Source organism: Trichechus manatus, unplaced genomic scaffold, assembly GCF_000243295.1.
Source record: "Trichechus manatus latirostris isolate Lorelei unplaced genomic scaffold, TriManLat1.0 scaffold00038, whole genome shotgun sequence".
NCBI classification, from domain to species: Eukaryota; Metazoa; Chordata; class Mammalia; order Sirenia; family Trichechidae; genus Trichechus; species Trichechus manatus.
Window position 1 is genome coordinate 16053605 of NW_004443974.1, and position 20551 is coordinate 16074155.

Below are 20551 nucleotides of genomic sequence, written 5' to 3' on the forward strand. Positions count from 1 at the left end.
CACCGCCGCCATTCTTTGCTATGCTAATCCATGAACCTGGAACACAAATGCTTCTCATCTAATGGAAACTTCCAGGTCCTCCAAGGTTCAATTCAAATGTAACCTTCTTCAAGGAATCCTAGGCAGAACTAGTTACCCCTCCTTCACACCCATGTACAAGATTTCTACCCCCAATATACAAGGACGCCATTGTGATAGTGGTAATCACAGCTAACCTTTGCTGAGCGCTTACTGTGTGCCAGGCCATGGCTCTATGTGATTCACCTAGTTTCATTCTCACAACAACACAGAGGAGTCGGTCCAATCACCCCCATTTTGCAGTTGACAAAACTGAGGTCCCAAGAGGTGGAGGAATTTGCCAGAAAGTGGCAGAACCAAGATGCTAACTCAAGACTTTCTGACCCAGACCCATCATTTCATTATGCTCAGCTCCACAGTGATGTCCCATGCTGGGTGGGGTCCATGGTGGATTCATGATGACCATGTGTCTGTCATAGAATATGAGCTCCTCAAGGGAAAGGAGGGGAGCCTGGGTGCTCTCCCCAAACTCTGAGCACAGAGCCTTACAGAGAGCCGCTGTTCACTCAGGGCTTGTGGAACTGACCTCCATGGTTCTCTACCTGGAAGCCCAAGCTCCATGCCCTCTCTCCCCGATGCTGACCTGCGTGCTTACCTTCTCTCTCTTTACAGTTTGTTCACCAAGATGTCCCCAGCACCTAGCATAGGCCCTGGCATGGCAGAAACACCCAATAAATGTTGGTTTCATTCAATCCAGTTGAAGGCATAAGCTCAGAAGCAGAAAGTGAAATCAAAGCCTCCCCAGAGACTAAAGGTGGCCTGACTTCCCCTACGCCTCTTCCAGCCTTAACTTTGTCTGGGTCTGTTTTCCATCTCTCTGTACGAACATCAGCTATCTTTCCAGGGCATTCTGGCTGCTACTGCCTACGGAACAATAGGCCCTCCATCTCCCCACTTTCTAGGGTGTGTTATATACCGTCCATATGCATTGCAGGCTTTGCTTTGGAATCAGGAGTAAAGAAGAAAGTTTTCACGAGATGAGGGTCAGGGGGAGAAAGGAAAGTCAGAAAGGTTGTGGGGCTACCGCTAAGCAGACAGTTCCCCTACAGGGGAAGCCCTTTTCAGCCTGTTCAGGGTAGGGAAGGTCACCAGTGGCCAGCATCACTTGGGTTGGTGCTGAGTCCCTGAGAGGGAGGGCAGTGGGAAGCAGAACTCCTGGGGTGAGCAGTGGTCAGGCAGTGATGATGTGGGGGCCCAGTGACCATGTGATTGTCTTGTACCAGGGGAATGGGAGTCTGGAAGCCCCCAGCAGTGGCCTCCTTGGCAGGAACACTACTGTTCTTCTGGAATAGAGGCTAAGAGTGCAGCGTCTCGGGGCAAGATGAGCAGGAGTTGGGCAGGAGAGGGAGAACAGAGCAAGATGCTATGTGGTGGCGGCAGCTTGAAAGACTGCTGTAAGGGTCTGCAGAATGCCCACTTGAGGAACTCCTGGAGAAGTCTGGGCACCAGGGGTAGGTGAGGTTAGGGTCCTGTTGCTGTGTGGGAGGCTCTCGAGCCGTGAGCATATTGGATTCTCTAAAAGATAAGGTCCCAGTTCAAGATGCTCAAGTCCTCCACATCTGAAATTGATGGGGGTGATAAGGAAGGGAAGGGGTAGAGAGAGATGGAGAAGGGGAGAAAAGTCGTTGTGTGGAGGCACCTCTGCTAATGAGTAGAGAAGCAGAGAAAGACAGGTGAAAGGGCAGAGCAGAAAGAAAGCAGAGATGAAACGTGTTGGAAGTACCGAGTTGATGGAACTACTAAGTGGTTCCTATTTCCCAGCTAATGAGGCCCCCTCTGAGGGAGGGAGGGTGACGGGACAGGAAAGCATCATGGCTTGAATGACTCAAGGCACTAGAGCTAATGAAGTCACTGGAGACTTGGGATTCCTTGGGCACATCTGACACGGCTCCGTGGCAATGCTTTTTAATTTAGTCTGAGAATGACCAAAGGAGAAAAAGTCCCCTGTTAACATGACAAGCTTGGGTGACAATTTTGGAGGTGGGGTAATAGAAATTCAGGGGGTTGTGTAACATGGACAAATGACCCAGGATGGGTGCAGGGATAGGGAGGGGGCTTCCAGGCAATGTGTCTGGAAGATGGAAAGAAAGCTGCAGCCCACAGGGTGAAGGAAGGGTGCAGGGACAGGTGAGACAGACTGTTGTGGGAGATACACTCACAGCCACCTCCACTGCCCAGACTCACACACAGCAAAGCTGACCAACTAATAGTTTGTCCAGCAACTTGTGTGTGCAAAGGACGGAAACTAGGAAGGCTCAGGGCTTGAGATCTGTTGGACTCCTAACTTAAAACAGCATCCCAATTTTCTCAGCAGGAAATTCAAGTGTTTCAATGTAGCCCAAGAGGCCCTGTGGGTCTACCTCTATCTCCAGACACATCTGGCACTACCTTCTCCCTTTCTAGTACTCCAGCCCTTCAGGTCCTTCTTTCCTTCCGGTTCTACTTCGTGCCTCAGGGCCTTGGAGCAGGCTATTCCCTCTGTCTGGAGTGCTTTCTGCTGAATGCTCACATATCCTTCAGGTCTCTACTCCAAAGTCACTTCCTTAAGGGAGCTATTCTGACTCCCTAGACCAGAGAAGACCCTGGGCTATGCACCCTCACTGCATCCACAGGCTGTGCTTATAGAATTCATCACAATTGGAAATAATAAAATTATTTGTGTAATTATTTCTTTGATGTCTTTCTTCCTGGTTAGACTTTCAGGTCTATGAAAGTAAGGAGTAGATCGAACGAGTCCCTGATGCATCTACAGTGTCCAGGGTACTTATACCAGACTCTTCAATTCCCTTGGCCTCCCTATTTCCCCATCCTCACCACCCCCAGGACAGGCATATTGTAACTGTTTGTGGAATGAACAGTGGGGCTGGAAGGCCCTTGGAAGTCTGGCTGGAGAAGGTGGGAAAGGGCACACCCAGGGTCACTGTGTCTTTTGGTCCCATAGCGAGAAGCAGCTGGAACTGGAAGGGCTTCTACAGGCCAACTGACTTTGCTCCTTCATTTACACTTGGAGAGAAGAAGGATTCAGGCCCCTGGACACTCTCCATGGTGCTGAACCACACTTGCTGGCTAGGGTACCAGTTGTCCCACCTATCCCTGGGCACAAATTTTCTTCACCTTGTTTTAGGAATTCTGAGCCAGAGGAGAAAAGAAGTGAGGGGTGGGACAGAGAGCCAGAGGTGCCTGGACAAAGGCTGCTAGTCAGGCACAACCACTGCCAGACTGTTGAGATAGAGACGAAGGACCCTGCTGAGGGTCACACAATGTGTTCATATCACAGCCCCAGGCTTTTCTTGTTCCACACACTGCCTCCCCTCCCAGCATCATGAGGTGATGTATCAAAGGGCTCATACAAGTGCAACTGAGGATAAGTCCTCAAGACAGGATGGGCAGAGTATAGGTGGGGGGCCTTGAGATGCTCACCAGTGTGGAGGGTGCCAAGGAGGAGGTACCATTGGCTGGAGACACTCCTACCTACTTAGTTGTCAGTGATTTCTTCTCAATGTCTTCAAAGACTTCAGTTTTCCTCTAAATATTTTCATTTTGCTTAATTATCCTGCAGCCTAACAGCAAGTGAGAGGACATGGGGTATTAAGGAGGCCCCAAAAGAATCTATATTGGGACTGTGAGCTGGACTTGGTGAAGATAGGGAAATGGAGAGGCCAAGGGAAATGGAGAGTCTTGTATAAGTGCCCTGGCTGGACATTACGGATATAGCACGGACTAGCCTGACTCAGTCCTTGCTCTCCGAGACCAGAAAGTCTAACCAGGAAGGCAGACATCAAAGAGATATATAACCGAACAAATAACTGGTTATTTCCAACTGTGATGAATTCTGTAAGGACAGGCTGTGGGTGTAATGAGAGTGCATAGCAAAGTTTGTGTATAAAATGTTTGGTTCCCTTAGAGAAGTGGTTAAGAGACCGGGTTCTGGACTCAGACTCACCTGAGCTTGAATCTTGGATCACACCTTGCTAACTCTGGGAACCTGAGCAAGTTCCTTTACCTCTCTAAGTCTTATTTCTCCAGTCTGCCATATCAGAATAATAGTGTTAACCTCCAAAGTGTATTGTAAAGATTTACTGAGAGAATGGTACAGCGTCTGGCACATAGTGAGTGCTCAATAAATGGTAATGATCATGCATTATAGAAGTCAGGGGAGGTGGAGTTCAGGAAGTTATAAATAGGTTCAAAATCCCTGAGCCTGATTCTAAATGTCTTCGTAGTTCAGTCCATGAAGGCAGAGGTGTGTTTGTATGGTCACCACTGCAACAGTCCCAGCACCCAGCACAGGTTCTAGCACATTTAAGGAACTCAATAAGTATGGCTTGATTGAATGAATGAATGAAATCCAGTCGCCTTTGTTTTCTCCAGCTGCAGAGGCTGATAGGTTATTTGACAGTGCATTGTTTGCTCGGCCTGGCCTTTTCTGCTTTCTGGTGAGCTCATTCAGCCTTCAGACTGCGTTTGGACCATTGATATTCACAGAATTCTTTCTAGCCTTGATTACTGAGATGAACACCCCCCCCCCCATACACACACCAAAACCCTGCCACCTTCCTCACCCCTCCACCACTGGTGAGTCCACTGAGCTCTCCCAAGGTTCATGATTAATTCCCCACCGTAAACGTTTTGATGAAGCTGCATGCTCACACCAGGCAGCTTCCCAGATCAAGGATTATTTCACAAAGCTGCTTTTTGCCTTGAGACCTGTGTTCATTAGCTGCCGCAAGGGTCACACAGCCCAGGCTGATTCAGTGGGGCTACCTCTAAACAGACAGTTCCCCTACAGGGGAAGTCCTTTCCAGCCTGTTCAGGGTAGGGAAGGTCACCACTGGCCAGACCCAGTGGCCTGGAACCTGTGGCAGGAAGGGACGCTCTCAAAGGACAAAATATTAGGTTGAGCAAATGACATTTCTGATATTCAACCATTTGTTAACCTAGGAAAATGGAAGTTAAACCCACTAGAGCCATCTGAAGCTAGTCCTATACAGAGGGGAGGAAGGAGCATGGGCTCTGGAGTCAGACACCTGGCGTCCAGTCCTGGGTCTGCCATTTAGCTTTGTGGCTTAAGCAACATGGCTTCATCTCTCTGGGTCTACTTGTCAAGTATGAAGAGACACAGTACTCTCTCACAAGGAGGGCACACATCTTCAATGCAATTTTGTACATCAAGTGTCTACCTAAGTGGCTGGCACGAAATCTGTACACCCTGAATGATAGCTGTTTTAGCATTAACTACTAAGTCAGGGGCAATTGGAAGGTCTAACCACCCACCAACAGGCTTTCTACGGGCCTAGAATTCTCTTTGGTGGAGTTGCATCTCTGGCGTTGACACCCAGGGGCTCCAGGAGACCTTCACGAAAACACACATTAGCTAGATACCAGAGAAGTCCTCTGTGGCCCATTTCCATCCAACCTGATGTCAGCACAGTGCCTGGCACAGAGAGGACACTCAAACAAGGTTGGAAAGAATTAGACAGGTTTTTCAGGTGACCTCTTGGAAGATTGAGAATTGGGCTTTGTTCAAGAAGCATTAGATACAAGAAAAACCCCCACCAGCGGTAGAGGTCGGAGAGTGGGCACAGCAACAGAACAGAAACCAGCTCTTGGAAAAGTGGGGGCTACTCATGGGAACATGGAAATAACTGGCGTTTTGAGATTAAAGCTATGGCAGGACTCAGGCCTTAGGGCGCTCTCCGTGGTGCTGAACCATCTTCACTGGCTGGTATACCAGCTGTCCTGCCTATCCCTGGGCACAGTTTCTCCACTTTGTTTTAGGAATTATGTGCCAGAGGTGAAAAGGAGGGGGGTGGGGCAGAGAGTTAGAGGTGCCTGGACAAAGGCTGCTAGTCAGGCACAATCTCTGCCAGACTGATGGGACAGGCAAGATTCTGTTTTTACATTATTGCCGTCACCAAGCAATAACCATCCCCTGCAGGAAACATGAGTGCCTTTCCCCCATCACTATGCTCCCAAGCTCACAGTGAAAGCCAAGCCAGTTCTGTGTCTCCAAACTGTGATCTGCACTCACACTCCCTCCTCTTCTCAGGCAGCTCTCTGTGGGCACAGCCCCAGACCTTTTGTCCACCCTCCCTAGAGAGCTCCTCCACATCCTCTCATCATCTGACCCATCCCTCACATCCTTCAGGGACCATCCCCAGTCCCTCCTCCTCCAGGAAGCCTCTATTGATCACTTCAGCCCACTCTGTCCTCTCGCTCCTCTGACCTCCTACTGAACTTGGAGAAAAGTTTAGCAAGCAATGCTTTCCCAGCTGTTTTCCATGAAGTTTCTCTTCGTCCTCACCCAGCTGTGAGCAAGCAGGGGACCTGGTTCTTGCTTTCCCCCACCTCCTTCCAGCAGAGCTGAGCCTGGACTGTGAGTGGACATCACCACTATCAGCAGCAGCACCACCCACCACCAGGAATGAGCACTATTGTGCCAGGGACTGTGCTGGCACTTTTCATGGTTTATATCACTGAAAACTCAAAATGATCCTGTAAATCAAGTCCTATTATTATCAGTATAATAATAGGAGGCTCAGCTGGATTGAGTAACTTTCCCAAATCCATATAGTGGACCCGGGGTGAAGTGAAGGTCTAGCTGACCTTAGAGTTCTGCTTTTTCCCACCAGTCCATCTGATTCATTGCAATGATCCATATCTAAAATACACACTGAAACCAGCCCAGATTCTGCTTTTTCCAGCTCTTGCTTTTACCTATGGTAAAACCATGCCCCTAAAGACCCAGCATGAGAAGAAGAATCAGAAATAGGGAGGCTTTTTTCTTCCACCTGATTGGGACAGAGAACACTGTAATCTCCCCCATCTCTAAGAACATTCTCTTCACTTAGAAATTACATTAATTTCTACAAACTTTACTGAGCACCCACTGCATGCATGCACCATGCACTATGATCACTGGGTTAGACCGTTGCTGTTGAGTCGATTCCAACTCATAGCAACCCTATAGGACAGAGTAGAAATGCCCCATAGAGTTTCCAAGGAGTGCTTGATGGACTCGAACAGCCGACCTTTTGGTTAGCAGCTGTAGCTCTTAACCACTGTGCTACCACGGTTTCCGACAGTCATAAATACAATAAGCTGTGGCACAAGTCAGCCTGTGATAGAAATGTGTAGAGAGTGAGTTAGAAAAGGACTCTGTGGCTCAGCTCCATCTGTCTCTTGGGGGTCCAGCCAATAGGTGGCACTAGTTTCTGTGCTTTCAGAAAGACCTTGGAGTATTCTGAAAATTGCATGGACTCCTAGAGAGATAAGAGGGACATTTGGGGCTGGGAATCTGGAGTTTTCAGGACATTGTGAACCTTGGACACTCCCTACCTGCTGCTTTGCTTTGTCAGGCTGTTGGATAACATTAGACTATCCTGGGAGCCAGGCCGCTCCACCAGGATGGGTTCCTGTGTGTGCACGTGTTTGTGTGGTGATGGGTGAACATACATGCCTATACACTCTGTATTTCTTTTCAGTTAGAAATATATCAATGCTGACAAGGAACAGGAGCAGGAACATGATGAAATCATAAGGTTATTGGAGCAGGGGTGCACGATGGAGAAAATAAGATAAGTGAAAATCAATTTTCCCCTGGGGGTGTTTGTGTGTGTGTGTGTGTGTAAAACTCCAGCCAATGAGAAAATGCTATTTCCCCTGAACAGCTCTCAGAGCTAACCCTTGGAAGAGCAGGGGTTCTCTGGGGGAGCTCCTGGAGTTGCAGAGTTGGGGTGACAGGGATGGGAAGGATGCTTTGTGAAGGGGCTGGGTCAAGCTTCTCTCCCTGCTCTGAGTCCAGGATGTCCCTCTGGGCAGTCCTTGGCCTCAGCTGGATCCATCTTGGCCTGTACCAAGCAGCAGCAATCTCCTCAACCCCAGAGCTGCACCCTCCACCCTCTTCCCTACAGCTCTCCCAGAGCAGCTGTCATCATGTCAAAAAGCCCAGTGATTTTTAAAGAACCTTTCTCTCCTCTCCTTTGATTCTACCCCTGTTTCCCCTTGAGTCTGCTAGAGAACAAAGGGCATGATTGAGTGGTAACGTATCCCTGGTGTCTGCCTTGATTTCAGGCTCCTGTGGATGGGGGTGAATCTTGATTGCTGGTTCAGTGGCTTCTTCCTCTCCCTGCTGTAGGACAGTCAATGCTCCCATGTGCTTCTGGAGAGCAGGAAGGGCCTCTCAGTGGCTACCGCTCAAAAGCAGAATCTTTCACTCACTCAACAAATATTGGTGGTTTAGAGAAAAATTGGAGCCCTGTTGGTGCAGTGGTTAAGAGCTGGGCTGCTATCCAAATGGTCGGCAGTTCAAACCCATCAGCCGCTCCTTTGAAGCCCTATGGGGCAGTTCCACTCTGTCCTATAGGGTTGCTATGAGTAAGAATTGACTCGACAGCAATGAGTTTAGAGTGAAATTCTCACCTTCCATGTGGGAAACCTGGGTTCGATTCTCAGCCAATGTACCTTCATGAGCAGCCACCACCCATCTGCCAGTGGTGGCTTGTGTGTTGCTATGATGCTGAACAGGCTTCAGTGGAGCTTTCAGAGTAAGACAGACTAGGAAGAAAGGCCTGGGGTTCTACTTCTGAAAAATCGGCCTTTGGAAACCCTACAGAGCACAGTTCTATTCTTTTAATTTTTCTTTTTTTATTGTGCTTTAAGTGAAAGTTTACAGTTCATGTTAGTTTCTCATACAAAAATTTATACACACATTGTTATGAGACCCTAGTTGCTCTCCTTGTAATGTGACAGCACACTCCTCCTTTCCACCCCGGATTTCCGTGTCCATTCAGCCAACTCCTATCCCTTTCTGCCTTCTCATCTCACCTCCAGACAGAAGCTGCCCATTTAGTCTCACGTATGTACTTGAGCTAAGAAGCACACTCTTCAGGAGTATCATTTTATGTCTTATAGTCCAGTCTAATCATTGTCTGAGGAGTTAGCTTCGGGAATGGTTTCAGTTTTGGGCTAACAGAGAGTCTGGGGGTCATGTCTTCTGGGATCCTTCCAGTCTCAGTCAGATCATTAAGTCTGGTTTTTTAACTAGAATTTGAGTTCTGCACCCCACGTTTCTCCTGCTCCGTCAGGGACTCTTGTTGTGTTCCCTGTCAGGGCGGTTATTGGTGGTAGCCGGGCACCATCTAGTTCTTCTGGTCTCAGGCTGATGGAGTCTTTGGTTTATGTGGCCCTTTCTGTCTCTTGGGCTAATATTTTCCTTGTGTCTTTGGTGTTCTTCATTCTCCTTTGCTCCAAGTGGGTTGGGACCAATTGATGCATCTTAGATGGCCGCTCACTAGCTTTTAAGACCCCAGATGCCACTCACCAAAATGGGATGCAGAACATTTTCTTAATAAACTTTGTTATGCCAATTGACCTAGATGTTCCCTGAAACCATGGTCCCTAGATCCCCACCCCTGCTACTCTGTCCCTTGAAGTGTTTGGTTGTATTCAGGAAACTTCTTAGCTTTTGGTTTAGTCCAGTTGTGCCAACTTCCCCTGTATTGTGTTTTGCCCTTCTCTTCACCTAAGATAATTCGTATCTTCTATCTAGTTAGTGAATACCCCACTCCCTCCCTCCCCACTCTCGTAACCATCAAAGAACGTTTTCTTTTGTGTTTAAACCTTTTCTTGAGCTCTTATAATAGTGGTCTCATACAATATTTGTCCTTTTGCGTCTGACTAATTTTACTCAGCATAATGCCTTCCAGATTCATCCATGTTATGAGATGTTTCGAAGATTCATCGTTGTTCTTTCTCGTTGTGTAGTATTCCATTGCAGCACAGTTCTGTACTGACACACATGAGGTCGCCACCATGAGTTGGAGATGACTCCACGGCAACTGGTTTGGTTTGGGCTTTAGTGGTGTCATATTGGACAGCACAGATCTAGTGCTTTGTTTCCACTCCCTCCAGGCCAAGGTGTAGTTCCAGTTCTTCCTGGCCTTAGGGGCCATGAGCTATCACACCTTTACAATGCCTGCCCCCTTTGACTTGATCCCTGAGTGGGGTTTCTCCTAAAACCTGGAACTCTAGGTTTAAGCCCAGCCCCGGCTTGGGTGCCCGGGGCCTGCATGATGAGGTTGTTTGGTGAGAGCCCCAGCTGGAGCAGAAGGTGTGGTTTTGTGTGTATGTGTGTGCATGGGCGCGTACGTGATCAACGTGTGTTTGCATGTGTTGAGGGACAGCGGGGTGTGGGAAGGCAGATCATGACAGATGAGCTAGCAAGCACTGTGGAGAAGCAAATGAGACACACATTCTCCCTTCGTGGGCGTGGCCTCAGACTGCAGTGTTGTCTGTAGTTTCCATTGCACAGAGCTCTTAACAGTAGAACTTTTGAAATGAGCTGTTCTGGGACTGTGTTTCCCAGGCCATGAATTCCTTAACCAGCATTATTTACCCTGTTCCTTTTCAGACCAGCTTTTAATTTTGCTTCTCGATCTGGCAGCTCCAGCGGTGGCAAAAAGAACAGGTGGAAGAAAAGGGGATTCTCAGATTTTGCAAGGCGCGGCAGGCAGCGTGTCGGTGCTGAGAGACAAGCAGAGCAGGAGGGAGAGACGTGTTCAAGCTCCTGTGTTGTCTTTGGCTTGCTGGGTGACCTTAGGCAAGTTACTTAACCTCTCTGGGTCTCAGCTGACTCCTCTGTCAAGACGGTTAAGTGAGGCATAGGAAAGGCTTACAGAGGAGGAGAGGCTGATATTGTTGGTGGCATGACATGCGTTGCCTGCTGAGCCCAGAGAATGCCAGCACCTTGCTTGTAACCACACAGCCAGTAAAGGAACAAACACAGACTAAAAACTGTTATAACCCAGTGGCTTCACACTTTGTAAAATGAAGGAACTCCATGGTCAAATACACTCTGAAGCCAAAGCTAATCTGTAAAATGGAAAAAGCAGAGCAGCTCGGGCTGCACCTGGGGTGGCGATGGGGGCTGAGGAGAGGCAGACCTGGTGAACAGCAGCGCAGCCCTGAGCACAGGGGGAACCAGGGCTCTAACCAGGACCTTGGGGCTGGAGCTGCTGTGGGGCTCCCGGGAAGAGCACTTGGAGGCCAAGAGGCCAGTGCTCCCCTGACTCCCCAAACTTGGCTGAAACCTTGGCCGATTCTGTAATCTTTGCTGAGCCTTGGTTTTCTCATTTGTAAAATGGGGATAATGATAGCAACTACATGAGGGTGCTTGCAAGAATTGCATGTGCTGTTGTATCTAAAGCACCTAGCACCCTGCCTGGCATGTAGTAGGTGTGCAATAAATAGTAGTGATTAGCAGTTCCAGCAGGTGCAGAAGAATTGTTCAGGAGAAGAGACCAGGAAACAGGGCCTGTTGTACCTCTTTTAAGAGTGGCCCCTTCTAAGGCAACGCTGAGAGAGAGAGTGAGAGAGGAGCTGGTGAAAAAGCACCTCCATGACCTTGGGCACCCCTTTCCTTGCCCAAGCCACAGGCGTCCATCTCTAAAAGGGTTGGGGGGCCGGACCAGGAGACCTTCAAGGTCCCTTTAAGTCTGGAGGTTAACAAGCCCCCTTCCCAGCTTCCCCCACTCTCCCCACTGCTAAGGGGGCACTGCGGAGGGGAGAGCAGAGGAGGGAGGGAGTCTTTTGGCTTCTATCCACCCAGACTTGCCCTGGGGTTCCTGAGAACCTTGAATTCATTAGCGGCTGCAGCTCTGAGCGTTGATTAAAAAGATGCTGTCTTTTTCCCCCGCCCCCCTTTCTCTTTTCCCCTTGGTTCTTTCCTGAGCAGTGATTTCAATTTGCAACCAGTTCTCTCTGGGGTGGACAGGAGGGCGGGGCTGGAAGTGGTCTTCCGCTAAACCCCAGGGAGGGGGTGGGGGCCTGGGCGTGCGCCCCTCCTCCCGTCCCTCTCCTTTCTTTCTCTCCTCCTCTCCTGCTTTCTCTTCCCTCTCCCCCACACCGCCCTCTTGCCCTCTCCCTCGCGGCCCAGATCGGATGGGCCACACCCGCAGTGCACATTGATTGCCTGATTAAGGGGGAGATTGATTGGTCCCTGCTGTCATTAGCATATAGTTAGCGGTCACCCCCTCAGGTTGGCCTCTGGGGCACTGACCTGGATGGATCCGATAGCTTGATGGGAAATGGGAAATCGGTGAGAGGGGCTGGGCCAGTGGGGCCTGCAGCCTCCGTGTGTCCGGGTGGGCCAGCGGGACAGGGCACCGCTCAGAGTACCAGGTGGAAGGCCCCCTTTGCCTGGCTTGGCCCAGGACCAGTCCAGTGGGTCCCAGTTGTCCTGTCTTCTAAATGGGGAGATTAAATACAATGCTTTGTAAGAAAGCTTTGTCAGAATTAGAAGAGAGACAAAATCCCTCCCCAACCCTGCACCATCTCTTCCTCCACCCTGCCCAGCCCCTCTGCCTGCTTGGAGCGGAGGCCTCCTTTAAGCTGAGCTCTCCTTCTGTGAGACTCTTCCTTTCAAAGTGCTTCCACCCTCATTTTGTGTAGCGAAGCAGCAGGGGGTGGTTGGAAGGTCAAGGTCACAACCCCCCTCCAGCTGTGAGGGTTGGGCCTCCATGGTACCTTGACACAGCACTTACCACAAGGACTTGGGGCTTTTTGTTGGATGATTGTGTTCCACACTGGACACTGACCCCTGAGGGCAAGGACCCTGATTTATTCCTATCTGTGGTCCAGCACAAACACAGAATAGGGGTAAGGGTGGTATATCCCTCCTCCCAATTCCAGAAGAAAACAATTTCAAAACTGTCAAGAGCACATAAAACCAGCTATATACACTGTGAAACGAAGTCACAGTTCTATTTGCTCAGTGGCTGTAAAAATGGCAACTTTTTCATAAAAACCAGAAACATCATGATGGGTGACCCCAGAATCAGGTGGAATCTTCCAGTTGGTGGGATCCCCAGACAGGGTTTGTTCTCCCCCTGCTGCTCAGAACAAAACCTTGGGGAGAGCTTGTGGCCAGGCCTAGAGAAGGAGCACCCTGTGGTGGTTTGAGCACAAGCTTCTAGGTCAAGTTTGAATCCTGCTCAGTCACTTAGCAGCTTTGTCATCTTCTACAAGCTCGCAATTTCTCTGAGCCTCATTTTTCTCATCTCTAAAATGGGATGACAATAACTCCCCTAAAAGGATCGTTGAAAGGCTTCAGTGAGATAATCTGTGGGTGGCGCATAGTAGGAACTCAGCAAATAACGAATGGTAGAAGGCAGGCTGACATTTGATTGACATTTGATGTTTTCACTCTTTTATGTAATTATATGATGCCTTATATTATGGCTTGGTTATTGATCTCCTGAAAGCATATTCTTTGGAAACGAATATAAAGGATTATTGTAAACTTGGTAATCACAGGGAACATGTCTCATTCATCCTTGTATTACCTACGGTGCCCACACGGTGCCCAGAACATGGTAGGTGTGCTGGAGATGTGCAAGTTGAACCACTTTGGACTCTGGTAGAAATCCCTGGGTAATACAAATGGTTAATGGGCTGAGCTGCTAAGCAAAAGGTTGGAGGTTCGAGTCCACCCACCAGTACCTTGGAAGAAAGTCCTGGCCATCTACTTTTGAAAAATCAGCCATTGAAAACCTTAGGGAGCATAGCTCTACTCTGACACACACGGGGTCACCATGTGTCAGAATTGACTTGATGGCAACTGGTTTATTTGTTTTTGTTTTGGACTCAGGATCCCCAAGGCCCTGTGCACAGTCTTTCCACAGGGTGCCTGGCTCAGCCCCATGAGCTCCAACCCCTGGCTAGCGCTTTTGGAGGATGACAATGGTGAATGAAGTCAAACCTCAACAACCCCTTCAGCATCTCAGTAGAATGATCCCACCTAGTTATAGCTAGCGCAGCCATAGACCTGTGGATGACAGTGGGGGGCCAGGGAGGGGACCTGGAGGGGAGAGAAGGTCTGGTGAGCATCATTTGGTTGATGAGGGAGAAACTGCACCTGTTGGGCTGGGAAGATGTCCATGTCCCAGGCCACGTACTAGAATCCCTGAGAAGTAGAGCCTAGTGAGACCAGTGGTCTCTTGGGTAAGGTCACTTCATGTTCAGGCCAAGGGTAGGATTTCGAGGGAGCTAGTAGGCAGACAGGAAACCCCTAGGGTCCAGGAAGCAGCAGTTCTAGGGTATAAGGTTGGGTTTGGCTGGCACCCAGCTGAGATGCCTGGGATGCAGAGGCCTCTGGCAGGGCCAGGCAAAGCCAGGTGGTGCCAGCTAGGGAGGCGAGGCAGCCCCAGCTGGCTGGGCCGGAGACGGCTTCCTGTGAAGTCGCAGCCCTTTGAAACATTGACTAATAAGGTTTTCTTCTCGTTCTAAGTTGAATGAGTCAGTAGCTTCATATAGGATCCCCATCTGTCTGCTCTCATCCCTGCCAGTTGGATTCTAGGCCTCTGGCCAATTAAAAAACCCAAACTAGCTTAGTATGATTCTGCTTGACAACTACTTTGGGTAAGTGTGTTCTGTTTTCTCTTGGTGTAAGGGAGGCCTCTTGACTGCCCTTCTGGGTCCTGCCTCTTCGAGAAGGAATCTAGAATCCTGCAGCCAAGGAGCTTGGATAGCATTTGGATTCAGATCAGGAAGTGGAAAGCTACAAAGAGATGAATATCAGCTAAATGTAAGAAAGACTTTATTACTACCTTGTTCAAGATTGGAATGGGGGGTTCCACAGCCCTCTGGACCTGTTTCAGTTTCAGCACTTGGCCCCTTATAGTGTAAGCTTTTCTTTGCCTGGATATTTCCTGAAGGGACTCTGGGCCTCTTGAGGACAGTGCCTGACACTTGGTCATAGACAACTGAGCAATGAATGAACCTGTGTCCTGGCAGGGAGCGAGGGAGTGTCTCTTGGCCAGATCCAGTCCCATATGGGTTTGAATGTCGTGGTGGGGCTCTGGGAAGGGCATTCACACCACAGCTAGCCCCTCGGACTGGACAATGTCCTGGGATTCCCCAAGGCTTGGCTTCCTGGGCTGTAGCCTGCCTTCTCTGTGGAGGTGCGTGAAGATGTGAAGCTCATGTGGGCAGGGCCCCATCCAGAGCCAGGCTGCAGCAAAGAGTAAGCAAAATCCCTTAAGCGGTCAGAAGAGTTGTCACAAAGCCCATGCGCTTTGCTTAGATAGAGCTATTACAGCAATAACGAGAAACGAAAAACGGAGTTGTCTGCATCCTGGACCATAGTTGATTAGAGAACAATTGAGGAAGCATCTGTTCTTGGTAGAGGCGGTCCCCTGGTAGCAAAGAGACAGCAGTTTTTTTTTTTTTTAATGAGTATTTTTTTTAAAATTAATTAATTAATTAATTGTACTTCAGGTGAAGGCTTACAGAACAAATAGTTTCTCATGAAACAGAAGTACACATGTTGTTTTATAACATTGGTTAACAACCCCACAACATATCAACCCTCTAACTTGTCAACGTTTTTTCTTGGTGAAAATACACAGAGCCAAAGATACACCATTTCAAAAATTTCTACATGCACAGTTCAGTGACATTGACTACGCTCTTCCAATTGTGCTGTTATTCTCACTTAAGATGAAGGCTTACAGAACAAAATAGTTTCTCATTTAACAGTTACTACAAATGTTGTCCTATGACAACAGTTAACAATCTCACAACACATCAACAATATCCTTAGTCAACCTTGGGTTCCCTATCACCAGCTTCCTTGTCCCCTTCTGCCTTCTGGCCCTTGTCACTGGACTACTGTACCTCGTTAGTCTCATTTCGTTTTACGGGGCTGTCCACTCCCAGGCTGAACAGTGAACCTCAGAGATAACTTCACCACTGAGCTAAAAGCATGTCTGGGGGCCATAGTCTCGGGGTTTCTCCAGTCTCCTTTAGACCAGTAAATCTGGTCTTTTTTTTTTTGTGAGTTAGAATTATGCTCTATATCCTTCTGCAGCTCTGTCCAGAACCCTCTGTTGTGATCCTGGTCAGAGCAGTCAGTGGTGGTAGCCGGGCACCATCTAGCTGTACTGGACTCAGTCCAGTGGAGTCCTTGGTAGCTGTGGGCAATTAGTCCTTCAGACTAATCTTTTCCTTGTATCCTGTTCTCTTCATTCTCCCTTGCTCCCGAAGGGATGAGACCAGTGGAGTATCTTAGATGGCCGCTCACAGGCTTTTAAGACCCCAGACACTACTCACCAAGGTAGAATGTAGAGCATGAGACAGCAGTTTTTAAGAAAGGAAGAAAAAAAAAATCTATAACAAGTGGCCATAGTCATTTGGGGGCCATTTACTGTAGGTGAAACCCTTAAAAGAACATTAGGTTAGTAATAACATCCCTCCCTGACTTTAAATTTCCAATAAATACCACTGTTTTACGATCAGGGCCACACATGTCATGTCATAGCCAGGTCCTGCCCATGTCTCTGCCTCCCTTTGCCTCCAGCCACTCTGGCCTTCTGGTTCCTTGAATATTCTACGCCCTCCCTCACCACCACCACTACCACAGGACCTTTGCACACACAGTTCCTTCTGCCTCGAGGGCTCGCTCCTCTCCCACAGCTGCCAGTCTCTCATCTATAATGTCTTTATGATCAGATGTCAGCCCAAGCCTTGTCTTCCTGGGGACTTTCCCTGACCCCTGGGCCAGCCCAAGGTCCTTTGTCATGGGTTCTCATCAAACCTCATCACTTTCCTTCAGAGCATGACTGTCGGCTTGAAATGCCGCACTAATTTCTAGGATTGTTTGGTTCGGGCCTCGTCTGCCCTGTCAGCTGTAGGATCCACTGGAGTGGGGGTTTTGTCTCCTTTTCCTCCGGATTTCTTCCAAGAGCCCAGCACAATGCTGGCTCAAAGAGGCGCTCAAAGAATCTTTCCCAAATGGAAGGGTGATCCTGAATAGTTCAGGACACTTGTGATAGAAAGAGTCAATGCTACACTGGATGGCCGGAATTCCTGACAAGATAATTCAATGGTTTAGAGAGTGTTTCTAGACTCAGCCCCAGGTTCAGATTTCCATTCTGCATTTGACTGGCTTAGCAAGTGACCTTGAGTAAGTGGCTTAACTTCTCCCAGCAGGTCTTGTCATCTGTCCTTTTACAGGGCAGTATGCAGAGTTAAAGAGATGTTGAGGCCCGTGAGGCCTCAGCACAGAGCCTGGAGCAGAACCTGGTGCAGACTGGGCAGTGAGTGGTGGGCACAGCGATTCTGCTACTCTCTGTTTCTCTGCCTAGAAACCGCTCATGCCAGGCCCTGGGTAGGAGTTGGGGGCATCTTCTCTGGCTGCCACAGAGCCATCCAAACCAGCAGCTGCCCAGAGCTGGCAGGGTGGACAAGGCCCTGCAGAGACCTGGAAGGTGTTCAAGCCTTGGGCTGTGGGCACGGTTGGTTGGTGGCAGTGGCTCCACTCCAGCCTGATGACCTCTGCGAGGAGCTGCGTTCAGTCCCCACTGGCTGCTCTACATCCATGGCCAGCACGGCCTTCAAGAAGAACAGGGGGACTGGGACCCCTGCAGAACTCCCAGCCCTCCCTGTTCTCAGGCTGCCCACGCCTGCCCAGAGCTCTTCCTAAGGAGCCCCAAAGCTTTCCCAAATCTGCTCTTCTCCCCTCATTAGACCTTGATGAGACATCCAGATGGACTGTTAACTATGATCTTGAGTGGCTCACTTGACTACTTGGTGACTCAGTTTTCTCATCTGTAAATTGGGGATAATAATCCCTACTGTGCAGAATGAGATGTTTAAAAATTTGCTTGGCACAATTAGGACCTTGTCATGGATTGAACTTTGTCCCCCCAAAATATGTGACAACTTGGTTAGGTCGTGATTCCCAGTATTGTGTGGTTGTCCTCCATTTCGTGATTGCAATTTTATGATAAAGAGGATTACAGTGGGATTGTAACACCTTTACCCAGGTCACAGCTCTGAACCAATGTAAAGGGAGTTTCCCTGGGGCGTGGCCTGCACCACCTTTTATCTCTCAAGAGATAAAAAGGAAAGGGAAGTGATGGGTGGGGGGACCTCATACCACCAAGAAAGCAGTGCTGGGAGCAGAGCGCGCTCTTTGACCTGGGGTCCCTGGGGAAAGAAGCTCCTAGCCTGAGGGAAGATTGATGAGAAGGCCGACGGAGAGAGAAAGCCTTCCCCTGGAGCTGACACCCTGAATTTGGACTTTTAGCCTACTTTACTATGAGAAAATAAACTTCTCTTTGTTACAGCCATCCACGTGTGGTATTTCTGTTATAGCAGCACTAGATGACTAAGATAGTCCTTAATAATGTCAAGTTCCAGCAACCCAAAAGTCCATCAACAGACAAATGTTTAAACAAACTGTGGTACATCCATATAATATTATTTGGATGTAAAAAGGAATAAAGTTCCGATACATGTTACAACTTAGATGAGCCTTGAAAACATTATGCTGAGTAAAAAATGCCAGACACAAAAGTCCACATACTATATGATTCCATTCATATGAAAGTTCAGAATAGGGAAATCTATAGAGATAGAAATCAGATTAGTGGTTGCCTAGGGCTGGTGGGGGGTGGTGGGGGTTGAGGGGTGTGTTGCTGTCACTAACTTCACTATTAAAGGAGCAAGGTGGGCAAACCCCTCCTTCATCACTAACTGCATGGCAAGAATCAACATAAATCCAATGCCTACCTGGAAATGGATGCAGGTAGCACCTTCCCACATCTCCATTCCTTGTCCCCAGTCACTTCTTCTGTGGCACTTCCTCTCTTACCCTAACCACCCAGTTAGGTCAGGACATCCCTGACCACCTGGGGCCAGGTCATCAGGGACCAGTCATAGGCTTAGAAGTCTGCACAACTCCCTTCACTTTAGACCAGCCAGCCCCTCTCTCTCCCTCTAGCCCCCTGGGGCTAGGTCACAAGCTAGAAGAACTCTGTCCTTCATTGAGTACCTGTGCAGCCTTTCTCTGCCACTCAGCCACCCAAAACCGGTTCCTCTCAAGTTAGGACCCCATCCTTATGACTGCCTGTGCAGCCCTCCTCTGAATTAGCCACCCTGAGCCAAGTCAGAGTCTCATTGACCCTTTGTGGGTTCGTTAATTATATCAGCTCACAAAATTCATGGAGACTATTACCTATACTCACAGTTACCATTTATTATAACCTGAAAGGATACATACGAAGAGACACACCAGTCAAGGTCTGGGACAGTTCCTGGCATGAGGACTCCATTGTCCCCAGGAACATGTCACCCTCCCCCATTCATGAATGTTCTCACCAAATCCAGGAAGCCCAGAAAGAGAGCTCCAAGGTCCAGGGCCCCTTAGTCATTGGGGCTTCAATGAATATGTATGGTCAATGAGTATGCATGATTAACTGCATCTTGCCCTCTCCCTTCCTGAGGCCTGTTGCCAGGCATTTTCCAGACTCCTGTCAACCTGATTTTTTTTTTTTTTTTGAGAACACATTTACACACGTAAATTCTTGCCCTTGGACTGGCTAGCTATGTTCGTGGCAGGAGTGGCTTCCAGAGAGGGTGGAGGTCCAGTGAGTGACTCAGGCAAGATCGCCATATCCCAGGGCCTCCATTTCTTCATAAGCCAGGCTGCCTCCTCCCAGGGCTGCCCCAGCTTTGCCAAGGGCTCTGCTTGGACCTGGCGAGTTGGAACAACTCAAGTCCAAGCAATGGCAGCTGGAAGCAGGCCAGCGGGGTGGACAGCTGGGGGTAGGGGAGCCCTCTGGATACCCAGCTGAGCATCTAGAGGCCTTGGGAGGGTTGGAATTTTCCAGGACCTGCCTGCAGGAGGAGCAACCCTAGCCAAACTGCCACTCTGTGCAGGCACTCCTGGCACTGGCCCGGAGGCAGCTCCAAACGCTCTTAGGGGGAGGGCTTCCTGGGCCAGTGCCCAGCAGGGGGGAGCCCACTGCTTCCCACAGGGCAGAGAAGGAAGGCAGAGCAGGACCTGATGGAGCAGCTGAGAGCACCCAGCCTGGCAGGGGTACCGTGGGGCACAGCTGGGGCAAAAAAGCATCTCGACCCCATCTCCCATGCCCACAGGAAAGCAGAAAAATGAGATGAGAAGAGAAAGAGAGCAAAGGAGATGGAGAAAGGGGAGGGAAGGAAAGAGGACAGCAGGCGTGGTGGATGGGGAAAGACAGAGAAGAGAGAGCCTCCCTGGCCATGGCCATTAACCATTAATAAGGGCCAGTGGTATGACTATTCCCTGAGAATATCATCACATACTGCCTTGGCAAGCGAATGAATCTTTTTCTGTGAAATGGTCCAGGCTGCTTCTCCCCTCCCTAGACACAATATCCCACCAGGATTTGTCCTCATCTTGGCAGGAGAAGTATTTAGGTGACCAAGTAGCTATTGTAAATTTCCCACCACCCAGATGGCATCTGCCACCTCTGTGCTGCCTCCCATGAAGTCCCAGGTGGGGCTTCCACACCTCTTCCTCCAGGAAGGCTTCCTGGATTACCCTCACCCTCCCAGAGCACCCCCTTCACTGTTGGGTGCCCTACTACACTCCCTGTGGTTCTCACTGGGGACATATAGAGGGGTAGTGGGCTGGCCATTTCACATCCAT